At 34.0% G+C, this 14406-nt stretch overlaps 1 protein-coding gene across 2 annotated transcripts in view; it reads left to right on the top strand.

Annotated features, from left to right (window-relative positions):
• The window catches only part of Rem1_1 (uncharacterized), a 161663-nt gene that overhangs the window by 43755 nt on the left and 103502 nt on the right, over positions 1-14406 (top strand). The window contains exon 1 of one of the 2 annotated variants that reach the window (XM_054234970.1): positions 4363-4568. The exons of the other annotated variant lie outside the window; for it this stretch is intronic. The gene's annotated coding sequence lies outside the window, so the exon portion shown is untranslated. Of the gene's footprint in view, positions 1-4362; positions 4569-14406 lie in introns of those variants that run through there. 2 annotated transcript variants of the gene reach the window in all.

Genomic DNA, 14406 nt, shown 5'->3' with positions numbered 1-14406 from the left:
GAGGTGTTCGACCGATGAGGCCAACGCGTCATTTGTTGGCAAGAACTAGCTCTTTGAACTTTGTCTGGCTCTTCAGAGTGCAACATCAACCGAAAGCCTACTGTTGATGTTCATTCATAAATATTGCCTCCATAAAATATCTATTGTTCAGCCTAAAGGCGTCCAACGTAGACAACGACATAGTTGAGGAAACCAAGGTCAATTCTATATGTTTTACCAGTTCCAAAAATACTGTCCATCAATGTATTATTTAGTAAGGACATTGTGATTGAAAGGTTAAATTAGAGAGTTTTTTGTATCTTCGGAAGAGCATAGGTTAAATACCAGACTCATATCCCTTGGTTAGGACCACTCTCCTCTTTGTGTTACTTGAAACACTTTTAATGTTTCTGCCTTTCACTGTGACTTAATTTCTTTTTTGAGGATACCACAAAAAGTTATATACATTTATCTCCTATTTTCGAGAAGATTACTGGTAGTGTAGCATTAGACAGTCGTTTAATAATGTGACAAGAGCTTTCTGACATCAATCTATCAGCCATATTGCACGAGTCATATAAAATCCATCTGACTACTTAAAACTGACAGCAGCCAACTGACAGTAGCTGACAGCAGCCATCTGACAGTAGCTATCTGGCATTCATTAGAGTCTGTTAATAAATAAATAGGAATTCATATTTGTACCATTATATTATAATCATTTTATGGACAGTTTATTATTATATAAATATAAAGTTCTATGTAATTTATTGCAAGGGTTGTTTCAGTAGAAAAACTCTTAAATCCCTCTCCTCCTGTGAACATTTTTTAGGACAATCCAGGTTCAGGAGCTAGTCAGTGTATAACAAAATACTATTTGTATTAGTATTCCGAAAATTCCGAGGTCTATGAACTTTTCTGTGAATTTCTTCCATTGTGCATAGCCTACTATTTATTATCTTTATTTCTATGTAATTTTAGAATCAGCGGGGAGTATGTGTTAAGTTGTAAATGCCATTGAACTTTGGTAGTCACCATAAAAGAATACACAGCATTTTAAGAGCGCCGGTATTGTAAAAGTATTCTTCTTGTTGATTTAGTGCCGCCGACATTTGGCGATATTTACAAAGAAGTAAATATGTCTTAATGAATTTGTAAACAAAACTTGTATTGAGTGACGAAGCAGAGATTGTGAGGCAAATGGTTTCAGTGAAACTACAAGCTACAAGATGGACAAGCTGGAAATGCCGCAAACAGCGGGAGCTGCTTTATCGTCAAAAGCTTTTCGTTCGTCTTTCGAACATTAAAACTCAGGAATATGCTTTCTCATTCTCATTCTCATCGGTAGAAAAACACACACATGTGTGTCTCTGCCTGTATGTCTTTCTGCTTCTTTATTTGCCGCACAGTGATGAAAAGCAAACTCTCTCAGTCATTTCCTGTTGCGAAAAAGTGAATTTTAAGGAAATTAATTTCGCAATTTATTCAAAGTGGATATGTAAATATGCGCTTTTATTGAGGCAGATAGCAAAAATGTTTTGAAAATATGCGAAAAAAGCTTCGATTTTTTCGGATAAAAATTGCCTTTCGTTGTAGCCAAGCGGTTTAATTGAGTTTTACACACAACTCAGCGTTGACTGAGAGGTTTTTGTTGCATGTTGTTTGCTGCTGCACTTTGTTTTCGAATGGCCTTGGTGTACCAGCTGCCATTGTCAGTTAGGCAAATTTCACGAGGCAATGTGATGTTTGTTGTAAAAGTAGCATACAGAAAGCGGACATGCAAAAGTTTTAAATGAAAAATCCGTGTACACGTATGTACATCACATCAAATGAAAATCAAGAGCAAACAATATTTTTTCCACTATACAGCATAGTGAAATGCATGTGAGCGCAACTAGAAAGTGCCAAAATGAATTCAATTCATGCTCGCTTGCCGAAAAATTCGCTAGTTTTTCGCTAAATTTCACCTAACAATTGAAAATCGCGTTGCCTGCACTTTCCACTTACCGAATTGTAATTGCGCATGCGCAGCAACGCATTCGACATTGTCAGTGCCATTATTGGTTTGGCATTGTGGCGCGCGTTAAAAGTTAATTGCATTTGCAGCAGGTGTAAAGTGCTTTCGTGTGTCAGTGAGTTGTGTGTGAGTGCTCTCTCTCTCTCTCTCTCGCTGGCATTTTCACTGTTCATTTTACGAAATAATTGTTTTTAATGCGATTTATGGCGCGTGATTGAAAATGTATGTACGCAGAGACTTAAAATACGTGTGGGCGTTGTCGTAACATATATATATGTATGTGCATTTATATGCCTATGTAAATTTTAATGTTATAATCCAGTTAAATGCGTTTGTTGTGGCCAGTATCCAGGTATCACTTTAAATTTAATTACAAATATTAAACAATTAAATGTACGTGGAATGCAAATTGGCTGCAGGGACATTTCAATTTGCTTTTAATCTATTTTATTTAATGAGTCCTATACCATAGAGTCTTATAAAACAATTTCATAGTTCTCAAAGAAATTGGATAAACTAAAAGCTTCGACTCTAGTAGATTTCTCCTTTTGGCTTTGAGTTTTTGTTTTTCCTCTTTCATTTTCGTATGTTTTAAATAAAATTTGGAATAAACATGAACTCCTCATTGATCTTCTTGAATGCGCCTCTTTCTCTGTTATTCCCTGTTTCTTTATCTGATTTAATTGATATGTTTCGTGGTTAGATCTAATCTTTTACACGTGTTTGTACAAATGTCAGAGCTGTCGGACACATGTCGAAAAAAAACTGTTATGGTCGAGGTGTTCAAAAAATCTACCAACTGATATCGGATGCCTTTAAAATTAAGTTAAGAGGTTACATGGGTTTCGTGGGTTCAAAAAATCGATTTTTTGTTTTTTTGGCTTATTAGTTTCTACAACATCTCAAGAATATTATCCTAAATTTTCAAATTGATCCGAATAATAGCTTCGGAGATACAGCCTTTGGAAGGTGTGCACTCCTAGTCAGGTATCATTGTTACTCAAAACTTCAAATGCGTTGTATTGGAGCCGTGTTTTCAAAGTCGGTTGTCAAATTTTCTCGAAAACTACTCAACCGATCTTGATGTAATTTTGCACAGGTGTTCGAGATACAATTTACTCCTGTTTGAACGAAAGATTTTGTTGTTTTTTTTTTTCAATTACAACTATAAAAAATGTCAAGCAAATTTGACCGAACTTTTTATTTTTTTTCTTTCCTTTGGTCAAGCACGAGTTTATGGTCTTACCTAAAACACTTATTTTTATTTTTTCATTTTGGGTGATCCTGTCAAGAGTTATGCTGACAACGCAGACACACTTTTTTTTCGAGGAGTCACCGGAAATGACGCCACAATCGAGGAGTTATAATTTTTTTCTTTGCAAATTTCAGAAAATATTCTTTAAATATGACAGGAAAAAAATTGAATTAATAAATGTTTTTTACATAAAAAAAATATTGAAAATAGGCCTCTTTTTCCCGACAAATCCTATGTAACCCCTTAATGGAGATAGCTGACACTTTGGATATACAAATGAAATGAAAATGGTGGATATGTCGTTCTTCCGAAATTCTGAAATTTGAGCATCTGTAAGTTGAGTATAAAATCGGTACCGCAATTGACCGTTTCAGAATACCAAGCCAATGAAAATGGAAATGAAGAAATTATGAAGACATCAAGCGGAATCCACCATATTCTCGGGATCTGGCTTCTAACGATGTTTTCCTATCCTCAGACCTAAAAAAAATGATCACTAGAGAAAAAAAATGAATGACAATGAGGAGGTAATTGGGGACATTCATGCCTTTTTTGAAACCAAAAACAAAGACTAATCTTAATATAAAAAGGTAAAGAAAAGTTGGAATAAAGCTGTAATCGGTATTCTGCCCTCGATTTTAAGTAATAAACCTGAATTTATTATCTTTAAAACGATACATGATTTTTAATTTGCCTCCCAAACCTTTTTCCACTATTCATTTATTCGGTTGAACTACTTTAGTTGAAAGAGTTAAGCCTTTATACTATAATATAAAAATAAATAATTCAATTTGAATAATTATAATTTTGATATTCCTTATTGATGATTTTAACATATATAATAATTAATTTATTCATATGTGCTCATTAAGAAATAAATCGCAATTCGTATTCAAATGTTATTTTATATATGTACCATTTTCCTAAAACAGTATTTGATTATTCTTCTAAAAAGAAATATTAAAAATCCCTAACCACTCTCTTGCGTAATTACTTGCACCTGCTGATTCGGTTACTATACTGCTCTAGCGAATATTTGCAACATCGCTATTTGTTGCGCGAATGCAGCCCTACAGCCCAACAGCTGATCTAAACATTCAAACAAGCAAATTGTAGTGAATTGAGAAAATTGAAAGAAGATGTTTGTGGTCAAATTAGTTAATAGTGTGAAAAAGTTTTATATTCTGCAAAAAATTTGATATTTAGTGAATACATTTGATGTTTTTGTGGTTTTTTGTGATGAAGTATATTTACTACTTGCATTCGTACGCTTTTCAAACTAATTGGTGCAAGTGATCACTGGCGCCGATTAGCAAGGTATGTGGAGGCTTTCAATATTATTCAATTATATTGCAGTTTGTAATATGTAAAAATAACGCTTTCAACAAAATCGCAGAAATATATAAGCACTATTTCTACTCCTCCTTGCAATCAAGTGATGTGGCCGTACAATTTACTTACAACAATAATTTGTTTAAACAAAACTTGTGTAATATGTATTAAAAATTGACCAAATATTGTTGCAATTAGTCAATGTCAGCGTGAAAGTAGCACATCGCCCCATTACTCAACCAACATTCATCTCATACTGTCCACACCTACTCGCCTGTCTCCACACCACATTCAACGCTCAGCAACTGCTACAATGCATTGCCGTCATCTTTCATGGAATATCGCCTATAAAATGATTAATATTGCTTGTATTTGCAATAAAAATGCAAAGTTACGTAAGTTAAATTAAAAATGAAATTGAAATTAACTGCACAACAATGTTTACACAGTGTTAAATATGGTGTGCGACTGATATCTGGGTGACACCAAAAGCCCGATAAACAACAAAAAGCAAGAAATACAATTATATTCCACGTAATATCGTTTGTGAATATGGAAAATCATAGCAACTTTTTGCGATCGGAGCCAACTGAAAATCATAAAACTCTTTTATTAAGCTTGAAGAAACGCAAATGTAGAACATTGAGCAATAATATTGACATAATATAGTTTTACAGTGCAATAATTCCATGCTTTGTTTATGCCAACTTGTCCTTGAGGTAGTCCCATTGGGTTTATTCACTTGTAAAAAGTAACAATTAAGTAGACTGCTATCCTTGACATGCTGAGCCAATATTTGGTTTTTATATTAGCAAAATATACTGTACATGAATGTATGACTTTTTATTCTACAAAGCAATGTCTGGTGAAAGTTATTCCGAAAGAATATTGTTTATTTTGATAATAATATTCTTTTCTATTATTTGACTTTCCGATTAAATATTTAATGAGTAATTTAAAATAATATTTTTTATAACATCCGTTACTTAATAACTTGTTTTGTACTGTATTCCTTGAATTTCCTCTTATTTCGTGCATAACTGTCAAAATTTGAGAATGTTTCATTAAAATTATCACAGACTTGTTGGCACGTTAATTTTCCACGCTTTGTTGATTTCAATTATGTTTTCCAAGAAGCAGGAAAACTGTGTGCAGACACCTAAATGGATGAGACAGAAATTGCTGAATACAGAATTTTGAGAGTTTGTCGGAAAAATATACGCATAATGCCTTATTGGCATAAATTTGACTTGACGCCTTTGGTTGTTATCGTTTGACTTCTGTTTTTTTAAGAATATGGCAAAAATTATTGCACAATGCACAATATAAAACCTGTAAATTTGGACACCCTTACAATTTGGAAACTCGCTAAAATCGGACAAAATGTTCTGTACCAACATCATATAGCACAAACAATTATTTCTTCATAGCATGGACACTCGCGTTACTTGTACAAAAAGTGCTGAACCGCAAGTGTCCAGCTTAGACAGGTTTTATTGTTTCAAATGAAGAACCTCGTTCCAGACTTTTTACTAAAATCCCATTTTTTTCCCAGGGGAGGTATTTGAAAGAAATTCTTCTTCTAACTCTTTTTCTATTTTCTCTCTTTTTGTACTCCATAATTTGCTCGAAATATTGGACCTAATCATTGAATCCGCAGCGAATTCGATTTCGATACGATAAAATCGATCGAAAATGTTCATGCAATCATTGATTCCGTCGATAAACTGCGTTACCACAAAGTGAGAACGTAAAAATATTTAATCGACCTTTATAGAGAAATTTGATAAAGTGTCTATGCTTTTTGCTTTGTTCAAAAAAAAAAATAAAACTGACCTTTCACTATTGTGAAACTTCTTCCAAAAAATATTTAACTCATATAAGGCTCTTTGAGAATATTCTTTTGCTATTTCGAGCGGGCAACTTTATATCGCTTTTAAACATCTTTAATGTATTTTTGTGAGTCTGTTTTTGTCTCTTGTCTCTAAAATACTCATTTAAAACATAATTCAATCGTCATCAGTAATTATTTACATAAAAACTACCAAATGGTTTATTTCTTTTACATTTCCGCAACTCACTCACCAAAATTTTCGATTTTGCGGATTCAATGATTTCGTAATTAGCAACATCTATTAGCCACGGCATGTATTTTTTCGAGTCGGTAAGTGAGTTCAATGTGATCGTAATTTTTATTTTCGATACGGTTAATTTTTCGATCGAAACGGATTCAATGATTAGGCCCATTTATTCAGTATACTTTGGCAAATACGAATGGTTCCAACAGGGTCAAGTCATCCACTCAAAACCCTCTCTGACGAACATTTCTTTGGCTTCTGCTAGAAAGAGTTGTATTAACTCCACCTAGAGCATGAGCTATTAAAAGACGCCCTATACATATGTATATTCTATGCGAACTCTTTTACACTTAATAGTCAGAGCCTATTCTGTGACTCTAGGGTAATATAGCTAAAGTTGATTAAAGGCAGTGCTATTTATTTATGAATCTACATAAGAAGATTTTTAGCACATAATCGTCCTTACATATGTATGTATATCATTTATCATTTTAATCATTTAACGGCTAATAAATCGGCGTTAATACCCGTATAAACGCAAGTAAATCAGTTTAATGTATCCACGTGCAAGTTAAAACCTTCTTTAATTCGTGGAAGTAATTTCGCACAAAATATATGGAACTGCGTTGACTACTTGACAGACAGTCCGATGACAATAACAAAGTTACTGTAAAGAAATGAAAAAAAGGAAAATAAGTAAAAATGAAATGTATTGGAAAATATGAAATCACAAATGAATTAAAGCCAACAAAGAATTGTAGTGATGTATATGGAGAGGTATGAATTAAGTTGCGGCCACATAAAAGCGACCAACAACAATAAAATCGCAAATTAAAAATTTAACCAGAATGATTTGCTGTGAAGCAATTGGTAAACAAGTAAATATAAATAAACTCTCCGTAATTGTAATCGCATTTATATATAGTACAGTAGAGTATGACAGATAAATTGCAAAAAACAAAAAAATAAAATTAAACGTGCCAACCAGCAGGGAAGTTCTTAAGGCAAAAAGAGAATCCGCAAAGCACAAAAAATATTTAACATTAAAATAAAAAGTGAATAAATTAAAAATAATTGCGCAAACGAAGAGGCTGGCAACAAATTGAGGGCAACGAAAACATGCTGCGACACTTGGTCTCGCCTCATGTACAGCCATTTGTTTACCGGCTGGCGGCGCTGTTGGTGCTGTTGGGGCAGCTGCCTGCGTGTGTGAGCCAACAATAACCCCAAAAAGCACAACCACATATCAATTAACGCTCTTCAACGACTGACTGGCAATTGTTGCGTTGTTGCGGCAGAAATGGTTGCTGATGTCAACTGCCGCTTGGCAGGCATGCAGGCGGCAGTTAACAATCAACAGTACCCCGCTATGTAGCCTCCAAGGCATTTCAAGGCTTGATGAAAGGCGCCGCGCTGGGAGTTTGCACTGAAAGGGTGCGTCAAATTGCTGCCTGTAAATGTCATGTTCTACTCACACTATGTTGCGCGCATACAATCACACACAAATGCATATATACATGCATACACACACATTCGTGTTTATTTTGCACTCTCAGTTGGCCATTTCAACGCAAAATGCTTTTGGGAATTGTATTTAATGTTGACAGTATTTTCCATACAATTTTCGCCAATGCCACTTTCAATTGTCGTTTGTCACAGCAACAAGTTACTTCGATAGATACATACATACTTACATACATATGTATTTAGTTATGTATGTACATACATATGTTCTTGTACATTTCCGCTGTGTGCCCTCGTTGCTGCGGTCAATTTCATGTGTGCTTTTTGTGCTCTTTGCACAAATCACTGAATAGGGGATCATGTTAGTTGACTCTATCTAAAAATGTAATCGAAACTAATTCCCTCGGTAAGCTTTCAACTCTCAAAGCTGTTGTCAAATAGCTAAAGCTGAAAATTGCACACGAAAATGCAAGCAATGGTTTAAGAATACAAACATATACATTATATATAGTAAATGATTTTGTTTGGCCCTTACCAAGTAAGTGGTTTGTGCAAGCTTTCCAGTTGTAAATAATTAGTATTACAAAATTTCATTCCTCTCATTGATTACAAAAGCTCTAAAGACTTCAATATAGTTTCTCTCAGCTTATTTCCATACTTGCCATCTCGCTTGATCCGTAATTCAGTTGTTTGTCTCGTCTCACATATTTTTGCATAGGACGGATTTGTTAACTCGATTCATATTTTATCCCAAGTTATTCGTATCTATCAATATGTATAAGATGAGGTATGCACTACGAACTTTAGTCTATTGTACCCATGATTCAAAGAACGTGACGAAGCGCTTTTGGTGTTTTTTCTTTGTTTAAATCAAATTATTTGTATACTTTAGGATATTTTTCTCCTCTAATAGCCTCAACTTACACCGCATTGTCAAGACGTATTTTCTTGTCTGATTCGACATCAGCCCATAGCTTCATATGTGACAACCCACACTGAACAAAACGAAACAAAAACGTGTGTAGTGGGTTGAAGCACAACAACACGTTTTTGTGTCTTATTAGTCAATAACGTTTTTGAAATATGGATTTTATATTTTGTGCGTATAAAAAATTGCATGAAATTTTTTAAATTATTCAATCGATAAAATCCCACGTCACTCTGTGGAAAATCTATTTAGAAAGATGTATTTTAATTTTCAATCGGTTGAATAATTTTGAAATGTGGTTTTGTGGTGGTTTGTACTATCGGCGCGCTCCTTCTAATGATCAAAATTTTCGTAATTATTGTGTCATTATTTTCGGAGAAATCTCAAAATACTCGTTAGATATAGACTTTTAAATTAAGCAACAAAAAAAATCAATTTAAAAATTGTAGGGAGGCGTAACGCCTTAAGACATTGAAGCTAGAGGGAAGTGCTTAACAGACTGTTCTCAAGTTTCAGTTGGTTGCTAGGTACCCGTTAAGTGCACAATCATAGAACTCGATCTATATGGTTTATATGGCTGATTTATATGTTCATATGGAACAATATTTGCATATTTATAGTTCAGAACGTGCATTATACATGATTCCTATTGATGCTTGGATCATATAGATTTCCGATTAAAAAGATAGTTTTAAAGCTTTCAAAAAATGTGGGGACAATGAAGGAAAAAAAATTGAAGATATTTTAAGGTGTACTAGGCTCAAATACTGTTGTATTTTGAGCTTTTCTATACATATACATAGTTTTCAATGACAAAAAAACTTTTTTTTTAAATTATGGACGGACGGTCAGTTCTTTTAAAGGACTTATTGTAAATATAAACCTTAATCGAAGGTTTTGGGAATAGAAAAGAGTTGAAGAAAGCAAATTAGACTTTAATTTGCATTTCATCGTATTTTTTGTACGAATTTGGTGAGGTTGTGTTTCTGTGACTTGATCCAAAAGATATGCTTGCAACCTCTACTATCGCTCTAACAGTATCATCATAATTTTGGAATATAAATTCATTCACTTTTGCAACATTGAGATCGAAAATCGCATTAAATAACATTTCTACCAACCTGGGTTAATGTCAAAAGAGATACTACCCAAACAAGAAATCTAAATTTACAAGTATTTTCTACTTCTATTACTAAATTTTCCTAAAACAGCAACAAATATAATACTCTCTCATACCTAAGAGCGAAAAATCTCTTAACAACACAAATGTTGCCATTTAAGGCCAGACTACAATACAAACACATTGTCAGCAAAAATTATTCCAAATTAAATACTCGTAATGGCAAATGTTTATTTGAATTATTTAAATAGACTAATATTATTGCTAAATATTAACTTCCTATTTGCTTTGGCTTGTTTATACACGCAATGAGAAAATGTCTGTGTTTCACACAAATTGCTGTTGCAAAATATTTGTTTGCTTGACCTTGCAAACAGTGCACTTAATTAGAGCAAAAACAAAATTCAATAAACCACTAATACGTAGAAGTGAAAATTATAAGCCATATGTTGTTTGACAACCGAGACAGAGACTGAGAGAGAGAGAGGTCGTTTTTATTGAACCCACAGCCATGGGCAAGGATTTTCAGATTTTCAGACAGCAAATATTAATTAAATTGTTTTATTTGCACACGGCTGTGGCAAGTTCTAGGTTATGTATCAATAATAATTTGTTTTTGCACGTGTTGTTGTAATTAATACTATTTGATGTTATTAAATATTCAATTTAAAGAATTATTTATTTAATTTGAAATTCGAAAGGTGACCGAAAGCGGAAGTCGCCGAATGTGCTGGCACAGTTCATAGGCCAGTACAAAAAAAAGTATATATTTTAATACTACGGTGACAGATTTACTTTTTCGATATTATTGTATGTATGTATATGATATTGCTTTCATTCAGAAAAAAAATATTTTTTATTTTATTTATTTTTTTATAAAAAAATTGCGCGAAATTTCCATCCACCTAAATATAAATTTGTAGCCACATATATAAATAACTGTATGTATGTATTTGCATGCATATGTCACCGAGCGAAAATAGCCGAAATTAAGCTATTAAGCGCCTTTGACCACATTAAATTAATTTCGATATGCGAAAAAATAAATAAATATTTCATTAAACACAATAAAATTCGAGCAAATGTATGTGTGCTTTCCAAAAGGTAAGAATAATCAATATATAAATATAAACATAAATGTATATACCATACTCGTACATATGTATATTCACATTCAAAATAAAGCTCTCAGTAACAAATTATTGCAAAAATTGCCAAAAAGAAAAAATATATATTTTTTAATTCTTTGTTGTATTTAAAAAATATACAGCTTAATGTTGACAAATTAAATATAAATATTTTAAAATAACGGCTGTCCAAAGCTCGCACATTGCTTCCGCTTGCGTATTTGCACACACGCCGCCATGCATAAGAGAGGGCTCGTCCGCAAGTGACTGGATCTCCGCTGAATGTGCCTTTCATATTTTCGAAAACAATAACATATTCGCTTTTGTTTGCTCAAATATACTCGTATGCCACTCGTATGCATATTTCGAAGTGATTGTTGAAAATATTCCATAATTCAATATGTCATCCCTTGTCCATAATTTTAGCCGAGTGTTTGCACTTCCGCCGCCCAGCATCATTAGCATTTCCCTTTTTCACACCGTGGCCGCTCTGCAAATATTAGCGGAATTTATAATTTTAGTCGCCAAAATGGCAACTCAACAATTGTGGGTGTGCGACCAGGTGCCCAGTGCATTTAACCATATTTTCCAGTTGGTGGCGCAAATGTAAATTTACCATTCGTGCCGCTAATCAAATTGTAAATGGCAAATGTAAGCGCGTTTTGTTTGCTGGCGGGTGTGAATTTTTCAATATTTGCTTTTGGAAATGCCGAAAATTTCAACATTTTTGATTTTTCAATTGAAATTTATGTGATATAATGGCCGATTTATGGCACTCGATTTTGTAAATTTTGAATTGTAAACATGTTAATTTTTGTTGATTACAAATGCAAAATGTGTGGGTTTTGAAAATAACATGGAGAGCTAAATTTGTAGTAAACAATAGTTCTTATCTTTTGTGTAGAAAATTCTAAAAATTTGCAAATGTTCTAGGAATGCGAAATCGAAAGGCAATTAATGCCAAAATTGCTAAATAAACTTTAGGATAAAGAAATTTTACAACAATTTGTAGGAGATGAAAACCAAATAAATATTCTTTATCCTCATCATGGTTAGAGTTGGGTTTTGTTACTCAATCCCACTTCAACTGGAGAATAATATATATATATATATATATTTGGCGTAGGAACCGCTTTAAGCGATTATAGCCGAATCCACCAGAGCGCGCCACTCATTCCTCCTTTTTCTTTTTGGCGCCAACTGGAAACACCAAGTGAAGCCAGGTCACCTTGCACTTGGTCTTTCCACCGGAGTGGAGGTCGTCCTCTTCCGCGGCTTCCTCCAGCGGGTACTGCATCGAATACTTTCAGAGCTGGAGTGTTTTCTTCCATCCGTACAACATGACCTAGCCAGCGTAGCCGCTGTCTTTTTATTCGCTGAACTATGTCAATGTCGTCGTATAAATCGTACAGCTCATCGTTCCATCGTCTGCGGTATTCGCCGTTGCCAATGTTTAGAGGACCATAAATCTTGCACAAAACCTTTCTCTCGAAAACCCCAAGAGTCGTCTCATCGGATGTTGTCATCGTCCACGCTTCAGCGCCATACATCAGGACGGGAATAATGAGCGACTTATAGAGTTTGATTTTGGTTCGTCGAGAGAGGACTTTACTTTTCAATTGCCTACTCAGTCCAAAGTAGCACCTGTTGGCAAGAGTGATTCTGCGTTGGATTTCAAGGCTGACATTGTTGGTGTTGTTAATGCTGGTTCCCAGATAAACGAAATTATCTACAACTTCAAAGTTATGACTGTCAACAGTGACGTGGGAGCCAAGACGCGAGTGCACTGACTGTTTGTTTGATGACAGGAGATATTTCGTCTTGTCCTCATTCACCACCAGACCCATACGCTTCGCTTCTTTATCTAGTCTGGAAAACGCAGAACAAACGGCGCGGTTGTTGCTTCCGATGATATCAATATCATCGGCATACGCCAGGAGCTGTACACTCTTGTAGAGTGGGAGAATAATATAGTAAATATTTTTTTCAATAGAATATCGACTCTGGATACAGCTGTAGTTCCCAACCTAAACTCAAATGTAATTATCCAAACGTTGCGAATGATTAAATTTCTAAACGTTAAGAAATATTTTAAGAGTGGTGTTTCGTACCAACTTCTGGATCAAAGCTGCACAGTGGCTTGAATTTTCTTTATATTTGCTGGGAAGTACTCAATTGTGCACTGGCCATACTTAATCAAATTTAATAAGATTTGAAGAACAAATTTTGAAATATATTTGCTGATGAAGTCTAGTTGTCCATGCGAGATATAGATAACAGATGGACCTAAATAATCGTATCACTTTAAAGAAAATTCTCATATACTGATTTTAGCGCTCTTCCATATTTTCGGTCAAATATTTGTAGATCTCCCAGCTATCACTCCCTTCAGAACTGAAACTAGAAAAAGTACGTTGAGGTCAGTACCACAGAATATGTCGGGAGTCGAAATAATTAATAGCTCAATTCATACAATTTTTTTATCGTTTTCGTGGATGTGAAATGGGGAGTATATTGATTCTCGTCGCGTCCGACACTCACTTTACACAGAGTTTTCCAACCCCTTATTTCTATGAATGTATGTTGACCAAGTTTTTTGTTATCTTCAGTGCGTTGGCTATATAGATAAACTTCATTTTAAGATACTCCAAACTACTCTCAAGAATTACCAATCGTCCTCAGAGCTGGATAGATCGCATATAACATGCATTAAGCCAATTTACACTAAAAAATTTAATCAAAACACCAAAAAAACTTTACATATTTATTTTTCCAAAGTGTCGAGTCTTCTAAGGTTTAGATCCAAGTGCAAAACAAAGCAACATGACAAGTCATTTTTAGCTTGATGTTAAATTTTAATGTTTCAAGCAAATGTGTGTCATAAAGTGACCAATAAAGTCACTGATAATTTTATAAATATAACAACAGATTCAGTTTGACATATTCAAATTCAATTTTTATTCAAAACTTCTTTACTCCTAACAAAATACTTATTTCTTTTGGTGGATAGTATCTTAAATACTCGTATCTCTCATGCTTTGTAATGAAAATAAATTCCATTATTTAGAGAATTTAATCATGTAATACGTATTGTATGTAATAAAAA

This window comes from Zeugodacus cucurbitae, chromosome 6 (assembly GCF_028554725.1).
Source record: "Zeugodacus cucurbitae isolate PBARC_wt_2022May chromosome 6, idZeuCucr1.2, whole genome shotgun sequence".
In the NCBI taxonomy this organism is placed as follows: Eukaryota; Metazoa; Arthropoda; class Insecta; order Diptera; family Tephritidae; genus Zeugodacus; species Zeugodacus cucurbitae.
Note: the sequence above shows the minus strand (reverse complement) of the source record. Positions and strands in the feature narration are given on the sequence as shown.